Source organism: Saccopteryx leptura, chromosome 10 (genome assembly GCF_036850995.1).
Source record: "Saccopteryx leptura isolate mSacLep1 chromosome 10, mSacLep1_pri_phased_curated, whole genome shotgun sequence".
Lineage (NCBI taxonomy): Eukaryota > Metazoa > Chordata > Mammalia > Chiroptera > Emballonuridae > Saccopteryx > Saccopteryx leptura.
In genome coordinates, this window is record NC_089512.1 from 61,892,166 (window position 1) to 61,911,472 (window position 19,307).

General features: G+C 47.2%; 1 protein-coding gene across 3 annotated transcripts in view; it reads right to left on the reverse strand.

The window, feature by feature from the left end:
* The window catches only part of ARHGEF3 (Rho guanine nucleotide exchange factor 3), a 402,985-nt gene extending 389,726 nt beyond the window's left edge, over positions 1-13,259 (reverse strand). Inside the window, exon 1 of one of the 3 annotated variants that reach the window (XM_066351719.1) lies at positions 13,203-13,259. The gene's annotated coding sequence lies outside the window, so the exon portion shown is untranslated. Of the gene's footprint in view, positions 1-12,597; positions 12,776-13,202 lie in introns of those variants that run through there. The other 2 variants (XM_066351722.1, XM_066351720.1) reach the window with 2 other exon arrangements.
* Between the last annotated feature and the right edge of the window lie 6,048 nt (positions 13,260-19,307).

Below are 19,307 nucleotides of genomic sequence, written 5' to 3' on the forward strand. Positions count from 1 at the left end.
GGTGGGCGTGCCGGGTGGATCCCGGTAGGGTGCATGCGGGAGTCTGTCTGACTGTCTCTCCCCATTTCCAGCTTCAGAAAAATACAAAAAATAAAATAAAAATAAAAAATAAAAATAAAGAAAAAGAAAAGGACATAGTTGGAGGACTCACATTTCTTGGTTTCAAAACTTTCTACACAGCTACAGTAATCAAAACAGTACAGACAGTGGTACTGGCGTAAGTAAAGACAGACATCTAGATCAGTGGAATTGAATGAAAAGTGCAGAAATAAATACATTTATGGCCAACTGATTTTGACATAGATATCAGGACAATTCAATGGGAAATATAGTCTTTTCAACAAATGGTGCTGACACAAGATATCTACATGCAAAAGAATGAAGCTGGATCTCTACCTCAAACCACACAAAAAAAATTAGCTCATATTGGATAAAGACCTAAATCTAAGATCTAAAACTATAAAACTCTTAGAAGAAAACTTAGATATAAATCTCCTTGACTTTGGATTAGGCAAAGGTTTCTTAGGTTTCAAAAGCACAAACACAAGAAAAATAAATAAATTGGACTTCATCAAATTAAAACTTTATGCTTTAAAGGACACCATCAAGAAAGTGAAAAGACAACCTACAAAACGAGAGAAAATATTTAAAAATCATCTATCTGATAAGAGGCTAAATCTGAAATATATAAAGAACCCTTATAACCTAATAATAAAAAGACAACCAATTTTTTAAAATAAGTAACAGATCTGAATATAGATTTCTCCAAAAAAGATACAAATAGCCAATAAGCACCTGTGAAAGATACTCAACCAACACAATATTGAAGAACAAAGGTGGAGGACTGACACTACCTGACATCAAAATTTACTTTAACACTACAGTAATCAGGACAGTGTGATGTTGGCAAAAGAACTGACAAAGCAATGGAACAGAACAGAGATCCCAGAAACAGACCCCACCATACGTACAGTCAACTGATCTTTGACAAAGGAACAAAGGCAATACAAAAACAGTCTTCAATAAATGGTGCTGGAAAAAATGGATCTCCAAATGCAAAAAGTGAATCTAAACACAGACCTTACACCCTTTACAAAAATTAACTCAAAATAGATCATATACCTAATTATAAGATACATAGTATAAAACTCCTAGAAGAAAATCCAGATGACCTTGGGTACGGTGACATCTTTTTAGATACACCGAAACCACAACTCATGAAAGATAAACTGGACTTCATTAAAATTAAAAACTGCTCTGTAATAGGCAATAAAAGAGAATTAGGAGACAAGTCATAAACTGGGAGAAAATATTTGAAAAAGACATGTGAGAAAGGATAATTATCTGAAATACACAAAGAACTCTTTTTTTTAATAAATAAATTTTTATTTTAATGGGGTGACATCAATAAATCAGGGTACATATATTCAAAGAAAACATGTCCAGGTTATCTTGTCATTCAATTCTGTTGCATACCCATCACCCAAAGTCAGAGTGTCCTCCGTCACCTTCTATCTAGTTTTCTTTGTGCCCCTCCCCCTCTCCCTCCTTCCCTCCCCCCGCCCCCCGTAACCACCACACTCTTGTCCATGTCTCTTAGTCTCGTTTTTATGTCCCACTAATGTATGGAATCCTGCAGTTCTTGTTTTTTTCTGATTTACTTATTTCACTCCGTATAATGTTATCAAGATCCCACCATTTTGTTGTAAGCGATCCGATGTCATCATTTCTTATGACTGAATAGTATACCATGGTGTATATGTGCCATATTTTCTTTATCCAGTCTTCTATTTTTTTTTTTTTGCAGTGATTAAAGCCTTTAAACAAAGAACTCTTAAAACTAAACAATAAGGAAAAAAAAAGGCCAAAGATCTTAACAGACACCTTACCAAAGAAGATATACAGAAGGCAAATAAGTATATGAAAAGATGCTCTATATCATATGTCATTAGGGAAATGCAAATTAAAAACAACAATGAGATAGCACTACATACCTAACAGAATGGTCAAGTGAGGCTGCAAAATCCAGAACACTGACAACACCAAAAGCTGACAAGGATGTGGCGCAGCAGGAATTCTCACTCATTGCTGGTGGGAATGTAAAATGGTCAGTTACTTCGGAAAGACAGTTTGGTAGTTTCTTACAAAACTAAACATATGATCCAGCAATCCATCTCCTTGGTATGTACCCAAAGGAGTTGAAAACTTATGTTCACACAAAAAAACTGCACATGGATATTTATAGGAGCTTTATATATAACTGCCAAAACGTGGAAGCGACCAAGGTGTCTCTTAATAAGTGACTGGATACATACACTGCGGTACATCTAAATACAATAAAATACTAGGCCCTAGCCAGTTGGCTCAGTAGTAGAGCGTTTGCCTGGCGTGGAGTCCCGGGTTCGATTCCCAGCCAGGGCACACAGGAGAAGCGCCCATCTGCTTCTCCACCCCTCCCCCTCTCTTTCCTCTCTGTCTCTCTCTTCCCCTCTCGCAGCGAGGCTCCATTGGAGCAAAGATGGCCCGGGCACTGAGGATGGCTCTGTGGCCTCTGCCTCAGGTGCTAGAATGGCTCTGGATGCAACAGAGCGATGCCCCAGAGGGGCAAAGCATCGCCCCCTGGTGGGCATGCTGGGTGGATCCCGGTTGGGAGCATGCGGGAGTCTGTCTGAGTGCCTCCCCGTTTCCAGCTTCGGAAAAATGAAAAAATAAAATAAAATAAAATAAAATACTATTCAGCACTAAAAAGTAATGAGCTATCTCAAGCCACGAAAAGACACAAAAGAAGCTCAAATACATATTACTAAATTTAAGAAGCCAATCTGAGAAGACTACATTGATTCCAAGAATATGATATTCTGGAAAAGGCAAAACTATAGAGACAAGAAAAAGATCAGTGGTAGACAACAATGTGGAGACAGCCAGAGGGAAAGGGAGGTGGGGACAGGCGGAGGTGGACCAAGGGGGAAACGAGGACGGAAAGAGACTTTCTTTTGGGCAGTGGGTGCACAATGCATGGTGCAGATGGTATTTTGTTGAGTTGTACATCTGAAGTCTGTATGGTTCTGTGGACCAATATTATGCCATTAAATTCAATTAAAATTAAAAAAAGAGAAAATTAAAGCTCAGCCTGGTGGGAAGACAAGTCATATGTTAGTCAGGCCTATGGGGTCCCTCCATTAAAAAGCTCCACCCCTGGTTCTGATGGACAACAGGCAGAGAGATCGCCACTCAACTGAGCAAGCATTTTCTGAGCACCCATTGCGACACACTTTGCGGGCGTAATGGACTGAATTATGTTCTCCCCGCACCCAAAACATATGTTGGACTCCTAGCTCCACTGTGATGGTATTCAGAGAAAGGTCCTTTGGGAGATAATTTGGTTTAGATGAGGTCATGAGGATAAGGACCCCATAGTAGGACTATAAAAGAGGAACAGACTAGAATTTTCTCTCCCTCTCTTTGCCATGTGAGGACACAGCAAGAAGGCAGTCTGCAAGGTAGGAAGATTTCTCACCAGAACCCAACCAGAACCCTGATCTTAGACTTCTGGTCTCCAAAACTATGAGAGGAAAATTTCTTTTGTTATGTAAAAAAAAATCAATGGTTCCGGTGGCAGCAAGGGGATGAACAGGTGGAGCACAGAGAAGTCTTTGGTCAGGGAAAATACTCCATGTAATACTATAATAAGAGTGAAGGCCATGCATGTATAGGAGCAGAAAGTATTCTTTCAATTTTATTAAAAACTCCAAAATTGCTAAAAAAAAAATAGTTAAAAAAAGACATTCAACACCACTAGCCATTGAGGAAATAAAATAAAAACCACAATGAGGTCCTGGCCGGTTGGCTCAGTGGTAGAGCATCGGCCTGGCGTGCAGAAGTCCCGGGTTCGATTCCCGGCCAGGGCACACAGGAGAAGTGCCCATCTGCTTCTCCACCCCTCCCCTTCTTCTTCCTCTCTGTCTCTCTTCCCCTCCCACAGCCGAGGCTCCATTGGAGTAAAGAAGGCCCGGGCGCTGGGGATGGCTCCTTGGTCTCTGTCCCAGGCGCTAGAGTGGCTCTGGTCATGGCAGAGCGACGCCCCAGAGGGGCAGAGCATCGCCCCCTGGTGGGCAGAGCGTCGCCCCCTGGTGGGCAGAACGTCGCCCCCTGGTGGGCGTGCCGGGTGGATCCCGGTCGGGCGCATGCGGGAGTCTGTCTGACTGTCTCTCCCTGTTTCTAGCTTCAGAAAAATACCAAAACAACAACAACAAAAAAAAAAACCCACAATGAGATACCACTTCATATGTACTTGGATGGCTATAATAAAAAAAAGAGGGACAATAACAAGTGTTGGCGAGGATGTGGAGTAACGGGAATCTGCGTACCTTGCTGGTGAGGTTGGAAAATGGTAGGCAGTTTCTCAAAATGTTAAACAGAGTTACTATATGATCTGCAGTACCACTGCTAGGTATATACTCAAGAAAACAACACATATTTCCACACAAAACTGAACACATATTCTTCCCAGGGGGAAGGGGGGCCAGGGCAGGTAAAAAGAGGAGAGATGCTTATAAACAGAGAAAAGTGCTCTTGGACATATAACTAAATGGAAAAAAAATTAGTTGGAGAGCAAGACCTATAAAATGAGCCCATTGTGTTGGTTTTAAAAGATATTCACCAGTACACACACCTAAATGTAAAAACATGAGAGAAACATACAGCCACCTGATCATAATGTTCTCTCTGGAAGCAAGCCTAAAATTGGGGAGGTGGAATTTCATTATTTTCTTTACAACTTCTGACTTGTTTATAGTTGTATATACTAAGAATCAGAGTGTCTTGTGCAAAAAAAAAAAAAAACATTTTTCTAGCTAAAACTGAAGGAAAGAGGGAAGAGGCCACTGGTGCTGGGCGGTGAGGGTAGTCTGAAAGTGGACAAGGGTGGTAAAGGACTCCAAGTACTGGGATGAGCAGGAGCAAGGAAGTGATCACAGGAGCCCCTGGGGCCCCTGGGGGTGGTAAGGCTCAGCTCCACTGGAGACCTGTGGGTGACCTGGGGTGGAGTGTGGTGATGATAAATCATTGGAACAGTGAGTTGAAGCAGCCAGGCTGCAAGGGTGTTGTATACTCTTCAGGGCCAAGGGCCATGGGAACATGTAGGGATCACTGTAGGCTGGGGGCTGGGGAGACATGAGAGCACCATGCAAGAGGATGGTGGGCCATTGTGATTGGGCAAGAAGTCCTGGTGGCATTTCACTCCTGGCCTCTGTCTCACAATAAGCTGACCCCCAACTCCATTATCCAGATGTGGCTCCTAATAAGATTGTCTCTAAAAAGGATAGTGCCGGCCCTTGGTAAAGTCTGCAAATCTGAATGATGAACTTCCATTGTGTGAGCATGCCTTTCCTACAGGAGCACAAAGCGGTGATGGAGCGACCTGGGTCGGTTTAGTTGTCAGATGAGGCCACAGCCAGCCCTTCCTGCATGCTGGCTCTGGGAGAAATAGCACGTTACTAATAATTTCTCACTTAATCTTCACAGCAAATCTCTGAGTATAGCCAAGCACTATCCCCATTTCCAGATAAGGGAACTGAGGCTTGGAGAGGTCAGGCACCTTGTTCAAGGTTACTTCACTAATAGTGGAGCTGAGATTGGAACACAGGACCCTGTGTCCAGCCTCTACAACCTCCAGACATTTCTATTTGCCTCAAAGGTAGCCAGTGCACTGCTCTGGCTTCCGGGAAAATATTACTGAGCTCAGAACTGGAGATGAATTTAGGGCTTGGGGTTCTATCAGCAGGAACAGCAAATCCAGACCCATAAGGTCATCATATGCTGGAAGCGAGGTGGGGTTTTGGGACAAGGAATCAATTGGATTGTTAAATAACTACCTTGGTCTTGGCTGAGCCAGGCAAGACACCAAAATGCCTCATCTGTTTTTCTCCCACTCTGGCTAACGTCCCCAGCCTCTCTCTCTGGAGCAATCTGATTTTGGTTTGGGCTCCATGTCCAGCTCTCTCCTTAATGTGGGTCCTCCTTGGAAAAGTCAGAAGACATGTGGGAAACGAAGAAAATGACTTCCTTCAGCCTTGTTCAGTGGCCACCAGTGAGCCTGAAGCATCCATCTAACACCCCAACAATCCCTCCCTGTGCCAGGGACTGAGCATTTGGCTGGGAGCAGCCTCTGTCCTCCCAGAGTTGACTCCATGGGGATCTGTACCAAAGCAAAGTCTGTCAGAGATATGTAAAAACACCCACCTCTGACCCCAGAGGCAGATTAAAGTTGGTTGAGGCCCCGGGTGCAGAAGAAAATATTGGACCCCTTAAAAAAAGGAGAGAGAGGCCCTGGCCGGTTGGCTCAGCGGTAGAGCGTCGGCCTGGCGTGTGGGGGACCCGGGTTCGATTCCCAGCCAGGGCACATAGGAGAAGCGCCCATTTGCTTCTCCACCCCCCCTCTTTCCTCTCTGTCTCTCTCTTCCCCTCCCGCAGCCAAGGCTCCATTGGAGCAAAGATGGCCCGGGTGCTGAGGATGGCTCGTGGCTCTGGTCGTGGCGGAGCGACGCCCTGGAGGGGCAGAGCATCACCCCCTGGTGGGCAGAGCGTGGCCCCTGGTGGGCGTGCCAGGTGGATCCCGGTAGGGCGCATACGGGAGTCTGTCTGACTGTCTCTCCCCATTTCCAGCTTCAGAAATTAAAAAAAAAAAAAAAAAAAAGGGAGACAGGGAAAATAAAAATACATGTTAACCAGATTTTTAAATAAATAAAAAATATTATGTACTATCAATATTAAAATTGCACATATGAAACCAAACTTGGTGTCATTAGAAAAAAGTGTTAAGTTAGGGTTTTGTGAGGCCCTTCAGAAGTTGGGGCCCAGGGTGCACGCCTAGTGTGCCTGCTGTTAAATCTGCCTCTGTCTGGCCCTGGCTGGTTAGCTCAGTCAGTTAACAGTGTCATCCCAAAACAGCAAGGTTGCGGGTTCAATCCCCAGTCCATATGGGAAGCAACCAAAGAATGCACGACTGAGTGGAACAACAGAGGAAGCTTCCTTTCCCCCTCCTCTCCCTCTCCCTTCCTCTCTCTATCCCTCTAAAAACCAATAAAAATTAAGCCCTGTCCAGATAGCTTGGTTGGTTGGAGCATCATCCTCGAGCGTGGAGTTTGCCAGTTCAATTCCCCAGTGAGGGCACATATAGGAGGGGCTCAATGTTTTTGTCTCTCTCTCTAGACCCTGGCTCTCTCAAAAATAAAATAATTAAAAAAATAAAAACAACCACCTCTCTGGACATCACTTAATAAATCTTCTGGAAAGATCTTATAGCTCTCCTGATACAACTGAGCAAAGCTCCAGGAAGATGCATAGCTGGCAAGTTATTGATCACTGCGCCTGAGTCTCCTGGTCAAGAAGACGGGGATACTGAGAGGGCCTGTGCCGCAGGACAGCTGTCGAGAACACCTGAGGATGCAGCGCAGAGTCCACAGCACCAGGCACAGCCACTCGGATCTACGGACTGCTGTGTCACTTCCCTTTGCACAGCATACTCCAACACACACACACCCCTCTATCTGGACCTTTGCACATGCGGTTCCCTCTTCTTTCCATTGCACCCCACTTTCTACTACGGGTAATTTGTAGCCATCCTTTCGTATCTTCTTAAATGTCACTTTTTCTTTTTCTTTTTTTTTTAGTTTTTATTTATTCGTTTTTAGAGAGAAGAGAGAGGGAGAGAGACAGGGGGGAGGAGCTGGAAGCATCAACTCCCATATGTGCCTTGACCAGGCAAGCCCAGGGTTTCGAACCGGCGACCTCAGCATTTCCAGGTCGACACTTTATCCACTGCGCCACCACAGGTCAGGCAGATGTCACTTTTTCTAAGAAGCGTCCCTATCATACCTCCTTCCCAACACTACAGATGAAGAAACCAAGACTGAGAAAGGTTAAGTTACTGCTTCAAGGTCATACAACTAAGCCCTCATGTCTTTAGCCTCAGGAATCTTATGCTGATCAATTAATCAATCAATTGATGGAGAGAATGGGAAGCATGCATCTCCTGGTTCATAATTCTATACACATTTTGATCTCTTCATTTTTCCATCAAAGCTTTGCTAACTAAGTAACTCTGGGTGGTTCCTTCTAGGTGATGAAGTGGATGTGACCAAATGATACAAAAGGACCCACATCCAGAACATGTGGGGTGAGGTAAGTCTTACTATGTGTATAGAGATATAATTTCAGCAGTGCCCCCCAGGCTCATGCTCATAGCCCAAGAGGTAGTTTTAGGAAATATCACCATTCCATGTCCCACCCTCTGAAAAAGAAGACACAAGCCTTCTGGTCAACCAGAGAAAACACACACACACACACTCTCTCTCTCTCTCTCTCTCTTTCTCTCTCTCTGCCAAGACCTTACCCCACCACCTGTTAGGATTTGGGGAGGAGATGGGGGAGGTTCTGCCCACACTGCCTCATTTCCCTCTCCCTTCCATAGTGAGACAGGCTATGTCCAGGGATCAAGAGCTGACTGGTCACACCGGGGATTCAACTACAACCTTGGGTTCCATATGCATGGGATGGTCTTCCCCCAGATATCCAAATAAATGCTCCCTCAGGCTTCTGCTCAAATGTTGCTCCCTCAGAGAGACCCTCCCGGAGTCAGTTTTGCCTCCATCCCAGCCACTCTGGATCCTCTATCCAGCTTCTCCCACTTCATTACATTTCATTCTCAACATCCTATTACAGATTGTCTGTTGTCCATCTCTGCCTCTGGGATGTAAAACACAGGGATAAACACAATTGGTCTTCTTGACAGTTCTGTGGCCCAGTACCAGAGCCCTTCTTCCATAAAGGATTGTTGAATAAATAAAGTAAAGGAGCTGAGCTAAGTGGCCAAAGCACATGGATTTATATGACTTCAACTAACTACAGTCTTCCCTCAGTCTGTGTGTGTGTGTGTGTGTGTGTGTGTGTGTGTGTGTGTGTGTGTGTGTATTTTTCTTAAGTGAGAAGCGGGGAGGCAGACTGACAGACTCCCGTATGCGCTCAACTGGAATCCACCCAGCATGCCTGCTAGGGGGCAACACTCTGCCCATCTGGAGCAGTTGCTCCATTGCAACCAGAGCCATTCTAGCGCCAGAGGTGAGACCATGCTGCCATCCTCAGTGCCCGGGCCAACTTTGCTCCCATGGAGCCTTGGCTGCAGGAAGGGAAGAGAGAGAAATGAAGGAGGAGGGGTAGAGAAGTGCTTCTCCTGTGTGCCCTGGCCAGAAATCGAACCCGGGACTTCCACATGCCGGGCCAGCGCTCTGCCACTGAGCCAACCGGCCAGGGCCTTGATTTTTTTTTAAGATTAAAAAAAGTATACCCAGCCCTAGCCAGGGTGCTCAGTGGATAGGGTGTTGTCCTGGAGCACTGAGGTCGCAGGTTTGATCCCCAGTCAGGGCGCATATGAAAAGCAATCAATGAGTGCACAATTAAATGGAATAACTAAGTGGAACAACGAGTTGATGACTCTCTCTCTCTTCCTCTCTCTCTCCCTTCTCCTTTCTCACTTTCTTCCTTCCTCTCTCTGACTCAAATCAATGGAAAAAAATAAAAGTATACCCATTTCCATATCTAAATGAACAATTTTCACTAAAATGAAGAAGAAAAGCTTATCTCCAAACCTTTCCACAGCAGACCCCAGTCTACCCACCACACTGGTGACCTCCTACACAGAAACTTGAACTGACAATAAATCAGAATCACAGATAAAAACATCTCACTTTCACTCGAGTTCCAATCTATACATGCACGGTGATATGAATCAGACAATTTTTGTATAAACCATTAAGGTAATGGGTCCAAGGATTAATTTTTAAAATATAACTAGGGCCACAATGAACAGATTGATTAAAAAATGATTCAGGAGAAAAACAAAAGAGTGAAAGAAACGGAGCCCCATCCTCCCGCCCCCCTCCCACTCACCCCCCACTGTCCAGTGCGGTTACAGGGTCCTGAACAATACAGAACTTGGCCTTGAAGATCCCTAAACTGCAGCAGTTTTCTTTTGATGCCTCTTTTCCCCAGGCCCCCTCTGGTGACATGTGACTCAGTAGCACACTAAACGCTGGAGACCCTTGTTGGTGGCCAGGAAGTAGAGGCAGCTCACTGAAACAGTGACGGGTGAAGGGTGGCTGGAGAGCAGAGAAGAACGGGACGGGAGTGAGAGCATGCAGAAGTCCGGATGCCACGTCAGTCCTCATCAGGAGAGTGAGTGAAGGGACTACACCTGGCTCTCTGCACCCCACACTTTTCCTCCAATGGAAAAAGCGGTCTCGGGAGGCAATGACTTCCCTGCCACTGGCAGACTCAAGTTCCAGTTAGCAATAACTAGGAAGAGAAGTTGCAGAAGTGGTTTAGCAGACTGAACTAATTATTATAGGACACTTTTAACCCAGAGCTCCAGACTGATGGCCAGTTCCTTTGCATTTCACTCCTCTTAAAAGTGCCCCAGCCTCACCTCTTTTCATTCAGTGGATGCTCATTCATCTGTCACTTAAGGGACATTTATTGAACATCTACTGTATGCCCAAGGCCAGAGTTCAGCAGTGAACAGAGCAACACTTCTGCCCTCTTGGATTCTATATTCTCCTGGATAAAAGCAGACAATAAATCATAGATACATGAGTAACACTGTTTCAGGTAACCTCCATGAAAAAAATATAATGGGAGAATGTGAAAGAAACTAATAGGGAAAGGGGTAGCTTTAGGCAAAGTGGTCAGGGAAACCTTCTCTACGAAGGACATATCTGAGCCAAAGGGAAAGAAAGTGCCCGACATGAGAAGTGTTGGAAGAGTGTGCTCAGCAGAGGGAGGAGCATGTGCAAAAGCCCTGAGAGGTTTCCTACCACTTGAGCTAAATTTTCATGAACTGCATCCCATTCCAAATGCCTAACCAAAGGCCAATATCCCTACCCCCCACAGTCTACCTTTTCCTTTCCCCAATTTATTTACTTATTTATTTTTAAATTTATTTATTTTTGTAGTGCACACAAGAGAGACAAACAGGAAGGGAGATGAGAAGCATCAACTCATATCTGTGGCACCTTAGTTGTTCATTGATTGCTTTCTCACATGTGTCTTGACTGGGGGGCTCCACCTAAGCCAGTGACCCCCTGCTCAAGCCAGCAACCTTGGGCTTCACGCCAGCAAACTTTGGGCTCAAACCAGAAACCCTGGAGTCGTGTCTATGATCCCACACTCAAGCCAGCAACCCTGCATTCAAGCTAGTGAGCCGGCAACCTCAGGGTTTCCAGCCTGGGTCCTCAGCATCCCAGGCCAACGCTCTATCCATTGCGCCATGCTTGGTCAGGCTAACTGAATTCTTTATCAGATTTTCTCAAGTCAAGATAGATCTGAATTTTCCACTGAAGGTGTGCTCTGAGTGAGGGCACAAAGAAACATATGTGCCCCTCCATGTCCAGAAGGCAGAAGTAATATTGACACCTCGACTCCCAAAAATGTGGGCCTGCCCTGTCCAGGGGATGAGAACCCACATTTCCCCACGAGCAGTACAGGGTCCACTTTTGTGGGGTACAGGCTTTTTGCAGCATATGAAGAAAGGAACCCTCTGGAAAAACACACTCCCTTGCTCCAAGCATCTCATGTACATCTCAGGAGGTTCCTGGAGCCCCAGGTTCAGAACTCCCGTCTGTGGTTAACGCTGCTGTAAGAAACTAAACTGGGGCAGCCCAGGGAGACTGATGAAGTGGACAATCTGTTGGGGGGGGGGGGGATGAAGGGAGAGACAGGATCAGGCCCTCACAGAGACTAGAAACTGTCAGACTGTCAGATGGCCCAAGGCCCGACGGAATTCAAATGAAACCTTATCCACTCCACCCCAGAGGGACAAACATCCAGTTACACCCCAGAGCTTCCCGAGGAGGAACAGGACCCCATTTCCCAAACGTGTCCTTGACAAAGACAATCTCTAATCTTTCATTCTGAGATACATTTTGCACAAGACTGGTTAAGTATATGAAGTGCCACAGCAAAGCCCCAGTGTTTCAGGGCTGAAGGGGACACCACAGCTACTGTCTTTATAATGCAGCGCCTCAAGAGGAGAAAGGGAAGAAGCAAAAGCCTGCTCACCCACCTCACTGGGGAGCTCAGAATGAGAATACCCTGTTAGATGGGCATCAGCCATAATAATAAGAGCAGCTAACACTTGAAGAACTTACCTTGTACCAGGCACAACTTAAAGAACTTTAAACCTTACATAACCTTTTAAGGTTTGTATTATTATCATCCCCATTTTACAGATGAGGAAACTGAGGCATAGACAGGTGAAGTAACTTGCCCAAGACTACACAGCTAAGGCAAAGACACAGCAAAATTCTTTCACATCCCAGAAAGAAAGCCTTTATACCTAGGTAGTGCCTAAAATGCTCAAAAATAAATGTCTGCGGGTTTATCCATTCAGGCATTAAGTGAAGCAAGAGTCTTCTTGGAACAAGCCACCTTGTTTCAGCAACGTTCAAGCACTGATAATGCAAGGGCAGCTCTTCCTCATGGTAAAGCCCAAGGGAACCCATTTCCACTGGGCTCAGTCAACTTCCACACTGAGAAAACGCTCACCCGTCTCTGGCTTCAAGGCACAGAGGTTCACCTTAACCCTTCGGTGGGCGACTCCGTCTCTGGATCCGCTAGCCGCGAAGTTTAAAAGATGCAGCTGGGCACAAGGGTGGGCCTGGAACCTTGGCGCCGCCCTGCGCTCAAAGCTGGGTTCCCCGCGGCGAAGTGACAGGGGCCCTGCGAGCCAAGACCTGCAGCTCGATACTGGACTCTGCGAGAGCACCACCAGGTCTGGGGAAGACACTGGGAGAAAGGGGCTGTCTCCCAAGACAGGTGGCGCCTCCCTCCCCGGAAGTGGTTCCAGGAACTTTCGTCCAGGAGCTACCAGGAGTCTGAAGTCAGGGTCTCCAGCGGGGGCAGCCGGTGGGCTTGGCGATGGCTCTGTCCTCCCGATCGGCACAGTCCCCCAACCCAGAGAGCAAACAGTACACTGCGGGCACCGAGACCCGTCGTGAGCAACTCGGAGGTGGGGGGGTAGGGTGGGGGTCCCAGCTCCGGAACTGTGGATTAAGAGAGGGGAGGAACCAACCCGAAAGTGCCTCACTTCGGGGCGTCTAGCCAAGAAGGTTCCAAAGCAAGGGCAGGGTCCCCGGCCAGTGCCCACTCACCTCGGCGCCAGGGCAGGCTCGGCCCTGCCGGGCTGGAGAGCCCTCGGTGCTGGTGGCAGCGGCAGCTGGGGGCGGCACCCCGGGGCGGGGCAGCCCAGCGGCCCACGTGGGCGGGAGGCGGGTCCGGGACCCCCGCGGAGGTGGGGTGTAACAGGGTAGTGCAGGACCCTAACCCAGTCTAGTTTCTCAGGGGTCACCACTGGACACTTCCGCCTCCGAAGTCCTGTCGGCTCCCTGGAAGGCTAGGAAAGATGGGGGGAGGAGAAGGAATCTGGCCCCCGGGTCATACTCTGCCGCCCAATCCAGACTCGACAGAGGAGAGAATTTACTGGGTCCGGGAAGCGGTATGCAGCCCTCCCCAAACTCCGGCTCCCCAGACCTAGAAGGTGCGGCACAAATCCCATAGTCAGCTCTCGGGAAGGGTATCTGAGCAGGAGGGGACTGTGGCTACCCCCCTGCCAGCCGTAACAGGGGCTGCCCTAGCCCACGGGAATGGGTGCATACACACGGTGCCCCAGTCCCGCCGCTAGGCGGACCTTGAGAGAGTCAGGTCTTGCCCAAGTCTCATGTTCCTGGATTGCAGGGGTGAGTTACAGAGAAGCCACCAGCTGAGCGAAGCCCTGCGCGCCCAGCAGGTTCTGGGAATCGCTGGTTTGTGGCTAACCCTGAGCCTGAAAGAGCTGCACCATCAGTGGCTTGGTTCAGCTGCGGGGCAATAAACGTGGGAATCTAAATTAAAAAAAAAAAAAAATTGTATTCATTCATTCATTCAACAGATAAACGTTTACTGCCCTCCGGACCTCATAAAATCAGAAATAAAGAATGCCCTAAGGCCCTGGCCGGTTGGCTCAGTGGTAGAGCGTCGCCTGGTGTGCGGAAGTCCCGGGTTCGATTCCCGACCAGGGCACACAGGAGAGGCGCCCATCTGCTTCTTCACCCCTCCCCCTTTCCTTCCTCTCTGTCTCTCTCTTCCCCTCCCGCAGCTGAGGCTCCATTGGAGCAAAAGATGGCCCGGGCGCTGGGGATGGCTCCTTGGCCTCTGCCCCAGGCGCTCGAGTGGCTCTGGTCTCGACAGAGAGATGCCCCGGATGGGCAGAGCATCGCCCCCTGGTGGGCGTGCCGGGTGGATCCCGGCCGGGTGCATGTGGGAGTCTGACTGCCTCGTTTCCAACTTCAGAAAAATACAAAAAAAAAAAAAAAGTCCTATACCACAGGCTCCATGATGATAAAAGTCCAAAATTCATTAGGTGTTTTCATGTGCCAGGTGTGTATTTTTGGTGCTTCTTCTATTTGAAAATTCATAACAGCCTTGTGAGGTATAGGGGTTGTGTGTGTCCCCTTCTCAGATGAAGAAACTGAAGCTTAGAGAAGTGAGGCCAGTCTCAGGTCAGAGGAGCCCACATTAGGTAAAGGGTCAAGGTTCTGGCCAGACTGATCCTCTGGTAAGTGGCAGGACAAGGACTCTTAATGGACTTCCTCATTCTCTACAGAGGGTGAGCTAAAACAGCCCCCCTGCCCTAAGTCTACCTCAGGGCAGGAGGGTGAGGGGAACAATGGAGGGCTCCCTGGTGGCACCTGTCCTGACAGCAGGGATGTAGCTCTCCCAGCTCAGTCCCCATGACCAGCATGCGAGGTGTTCAGAACTTGCTCTGGCACTGCTGAGACCTTCACTGCCACCACATCTCTCCTTGCAGGCCCTCACCCTCAATGTGCTGCGTGGCCTCTTCCTGGCCCACAGCCTGCCTTTTGAGCCAAAAACTGAGCATCTTGAGCAAACCAACTTTCATTCCAACAGCTGCAACTTCATGCGCCTGACCGGGATCCACCCGGCATGCCCACCAGGGGGCGATGCTTTGCCCTCTGGGGCGTCGCTCTGTTGCAACCAGAGCCATTCTAGCGCCTGAGGCAGAGGCCACAGAGCCATCCTCAGCGCCCGGGCCATCTTTGCTCCAATGGAGCCTCGGCTGCGGGAGGGGAAGAGAGAGACAGAGAGGAAAGAGAGGGGGAGGGGTGGAGAAGCAAATGGGCGCCTCTCCTGTGTGCCCTGGCTTGGAATTAAACCCGGGACTCCTGCACGCCAGGCCGACGCTCTACCGCTGAGCCAACCGGCCAGGGCCAATAAAAACCTTTACACACTAAACTTTGACTCACATTCTGGTTACATCCTGAAAAGAAAAACCCTAGAAACGGAATTACCAGAAGGGGCATTCAACTTTTCTGCCTGTAGCAGTGTACAGATACACAGATGCTCCCCCTTCTCCCCCACCCTTTGGCTTTAAAAAGGTATAGAGCATCATATTGATAATGCAACATTAACCTGGTGTACTCTTCACCCAGGGGATGGTGCCTGTGTAAGAATTAAAGTGTTGGTCTTCTTGTTCAGGCCTAAGCAATGTTCAGCTAATGAAAGGCTTCTTTGAAAGCAAGTCCCTTCTGCTCACATAATCTGGGTTAGAGAAACACCTGAGAAGCAAGGTAAGTGAAAAGGCTGAAGCTTTAGAGTAGGAAATGGCCTGGGTTCAATTCAATTTGGGTCCTGCCCTGAGGTGGGACATTTACATAATCACACAAGCCGATCTAAGTGCTCCCAAAGGTACATATTGGGACCTAGACCAGGGTGGACAGTGCTCAGGGAATGTTTGACTACAAAGGAGGAATGAAGATAGAGAGTGGGTGTTTCAGGCAGAAGAAACTGCATATGCAATGGCCTCAGGGCAAGAATAAATAAGTACAGAATCTCAAAAACATCTGGTATGGCCATAGAGAAGAAAGGAACATGGAGAGAAAAAGTCTGCACGAGGCCAGGTCAGAATTTTGGTGGTCACCGCCAAGGTCATTGCTGGTTTCAAATGGGAGAGACATCTGATCAAGTAGCCATCTCCTGTGAAAGCCACTGCCAACTACCTTGCAGAACTGAGACCTTCAAGAGACTGGGAATCCCATTCTGTTATGTAGCCATCAGCCACCCAGGCCAGGGCTGACAGAGACATTTGGAGGATACCACTTTATAACTGCACACCCTTTAACCTACCCCAGGAAACCACATCCCTATTGGCCGGAGGTTTACCATGTGCCAGGGTCTGTGCCCAGAACTGCACATGGCCTCACATTCAAGCTTCCCAACAGCCCTGTTAGGTATAGAGCTGTGACTCATATTCCAGATAGAAAAACTAAGTCCTAACCAGGTCAAGTCACCTGCCTACCAGCATACAGCAAGGGGCAGACTGGGATCTAAGTTGAGAATGCCCGAGACCAAAGCCACTCTTTAATCATAATGCTAAAAATAAGACAGTAAAATAATCTCACCAATAAAAATGCACAATCATACCCACACGTGCAGAACATTTAAATACATCTATCTGACTTCAGGTACATGAACCAGAGGCAGGACCTGACTGGTTTGCTCCTGCCCCCAGGCATGCTCCAGCCTTTCTTTGCTGCAAGTTCTCCATGATGGCCTGGCCTGGCTCAGCCCAATGGCAACTTCTGCACCTTGTCTAGAAGCTGACACTTGCTCACTCCCTGGCAGGTTTATGACCAGCAAGAGGGGAAAAGACCAGGCAGAGGCACCTCATCCTGAAGGACCATTACTGGATCCCTGCTCCCTTCCAACTTCTAAAAATGGGAAAATTCCCCTGACCCCATACTGATAGTCAGTTACAGAAATGCCTTTGTTCACACCCTGAGTAGAACATGGTCATTTGTCTGGCACAGGGGCCTTGAAGCAGTAAGTCCAGATAAATGTGTCTCTATTGGGCTCAGACGGCAACCAGGAAAAGAGGCTAATGAATGGAATATCAGAAGATCTCAAGAGTTCAGGGTCAACTGTCACAGGCTATGTACAGTCAACTATTAACCCCAGAGTTACAGTCTTAATTAATTTTGCTAGAAGACCTCCCCTACCCCCAATGCTCATCCCTTCCTTCCTGGACCACCACCAAATCTGCCAGACATGGTTCCAAGGCCAAAGATCCTAAGAGCAGGGAACTCTCTCCCACCCATCTCCATATGGACCCCTGAAAGCCTACGACCTTCTCTTGCACAGAATAACTAATAGCCACTATTTACCAAGTGGCTAGCACTTGCCAAGCATGGCCTTAGGTGCTTTATAGACCCCATCACATTCAATCCTCACAATAATCCTGTGCAGTTGGGTATTAGTCCTATCTTGAAGATGAGAAAAACAGAGGTTCAGAACAATGACGTGATTTACCCACAGTCCCATACATGGAAAATGGTGGTCAGGAGGACAGGGATCATGTGTGCATCTTATCCATCACTGATCCCCCATACACCCTTTAGACTCTCAAATAAATGTTGTAAAAAGGTTATCTATAGATGTGATAGATGCTGCAATATCCTCTCCAGAAGGAGGCCAGGAAGTCAAGTCCACTCACTAATCTTGCATTACTTTCCCTTAGTACCAAAGAATATACCTGAATTTTGTTTCATTACAAAAGGCCTAGCTTCGTGTTTGTGTCCCTCTTTCCCTTCATTGCATCCTCTGCCTGTCCTGTTCTTGGACCAGTTCTGCTTTTGTTTCTGTGACCAGTGAGCACAGGGTATAATGGGGGTGGGGTGGAGAACAGACATTTACTGAGGATCCACTATACCCAGGATGATAAAGATATATTTTGTATCTCCTCCCTTTCCCACCGGCTTAGCTTACTGCCTATAGTCTCTTACTCAGTTAAACAAAATGAGATTGTTTTTCTAATTAAAGTTGGCATGGGGTGCTGGTCTTTGCTACCTCTAAAGTTTGCATTTCTAAAAAACTAAGTAAGCCCAGTGGAGAGGCCCCACAGATGCTGGCTACCCTAAGAACCATAAGCAGCTGTGAAAATGGACTGCTTTCTAATACCATGGTAAAAGTAAAGCTTCTCTTGCTGTCCAAAGAAGATTGTTTCTCCCACTAATACAAAAAGTACTAGCTGCAACCTTTACCTTAAAGGAATTCACTTACTGCAGCATCTGCTTAGTGAGATTCTTCCAGATGAGTCCTTTTAGATCCACTTGCTTAACCTGTGAACCAGATTTACTCTCAGTATTTGGATTGAGAAGGGTATAACATCGTCATAACTTGCTACTCAAGGTTCCTTCTTTTCCCTATGAACTATACTGAGAGACCGTGTAGCCTATTGGTTAGGAATAAGGATGCTTCAGACATCTGAATCCCCAGTGCTGCCTATTTCTTGTGCCCTGAGCAAAGCTGATTTCCAAGACTTAGAATCTCAAGAACAAGGTTGCTAATAGTACCTGCCACATTGGGATGTGGTGACAAAAGACATGAGAATGTGGAACACTCAGAGCAGGAAATAGCCACACTGACATTCAAAAATGGTCTGTCATCACTTCCTCTCTGCCATCACTACCGTTTTGGGAAAGCTATTTACTGCCTTTGACCACACAAAGACACTGAGTCCACCTCTACCTGGATGGCTAGACCTTTCCAAGGGACACGTGAGCAACCTAGGCAGGGTTTGCCACAACTCACATCCCAGCTCTGCCCCTAACTAGCTGTAAGATCAGGAGGAGTGGCAGCATCTCTGAGCCTGTTTCGTCTATAAAATGGGGACAGTAAGATCACCCACCTTCGAGTTGCTGTGAAGATAACAGTAGTGAGGGCACTCATACATTGGCTCTTAGACATAAGGAGAAACAGCAGAGAACGTGGGATAGAAGAAATCAATGAGCAAACGACAAGCAGTATCCTGGATGAAAAAAAAACAGGAAAAATGAAGGCTCTGCCAAGGTACATGAAGCCAGAAATTGACAGTAGTTCCTCCTCTCTGGAACCAACAGTGTTTCACTCAGAGCTGTTTACCACTCCTGTTGGGACGGAGGGAGAGGGGGAAGGAACAAGTAAGCAAGGAAAACCCCCCAGTTTTTAAAACCTTATCTTCCCAAGACCTAAACCTCTACCATATCCTTTTCAGGTAATGGCCCTCTGCATCTGTGGTTGCTTAGATCAGCAGATGTGAAACCCGGAGATATGGATGGATCGTGTGCATCTTACCCAACTACAGTTATTGAAAAAAATCCACAGGGATCTGCACAGTTCAAACCCATCATGTTCAAGGGTCAACTGTACTATGTGCCAGTAAG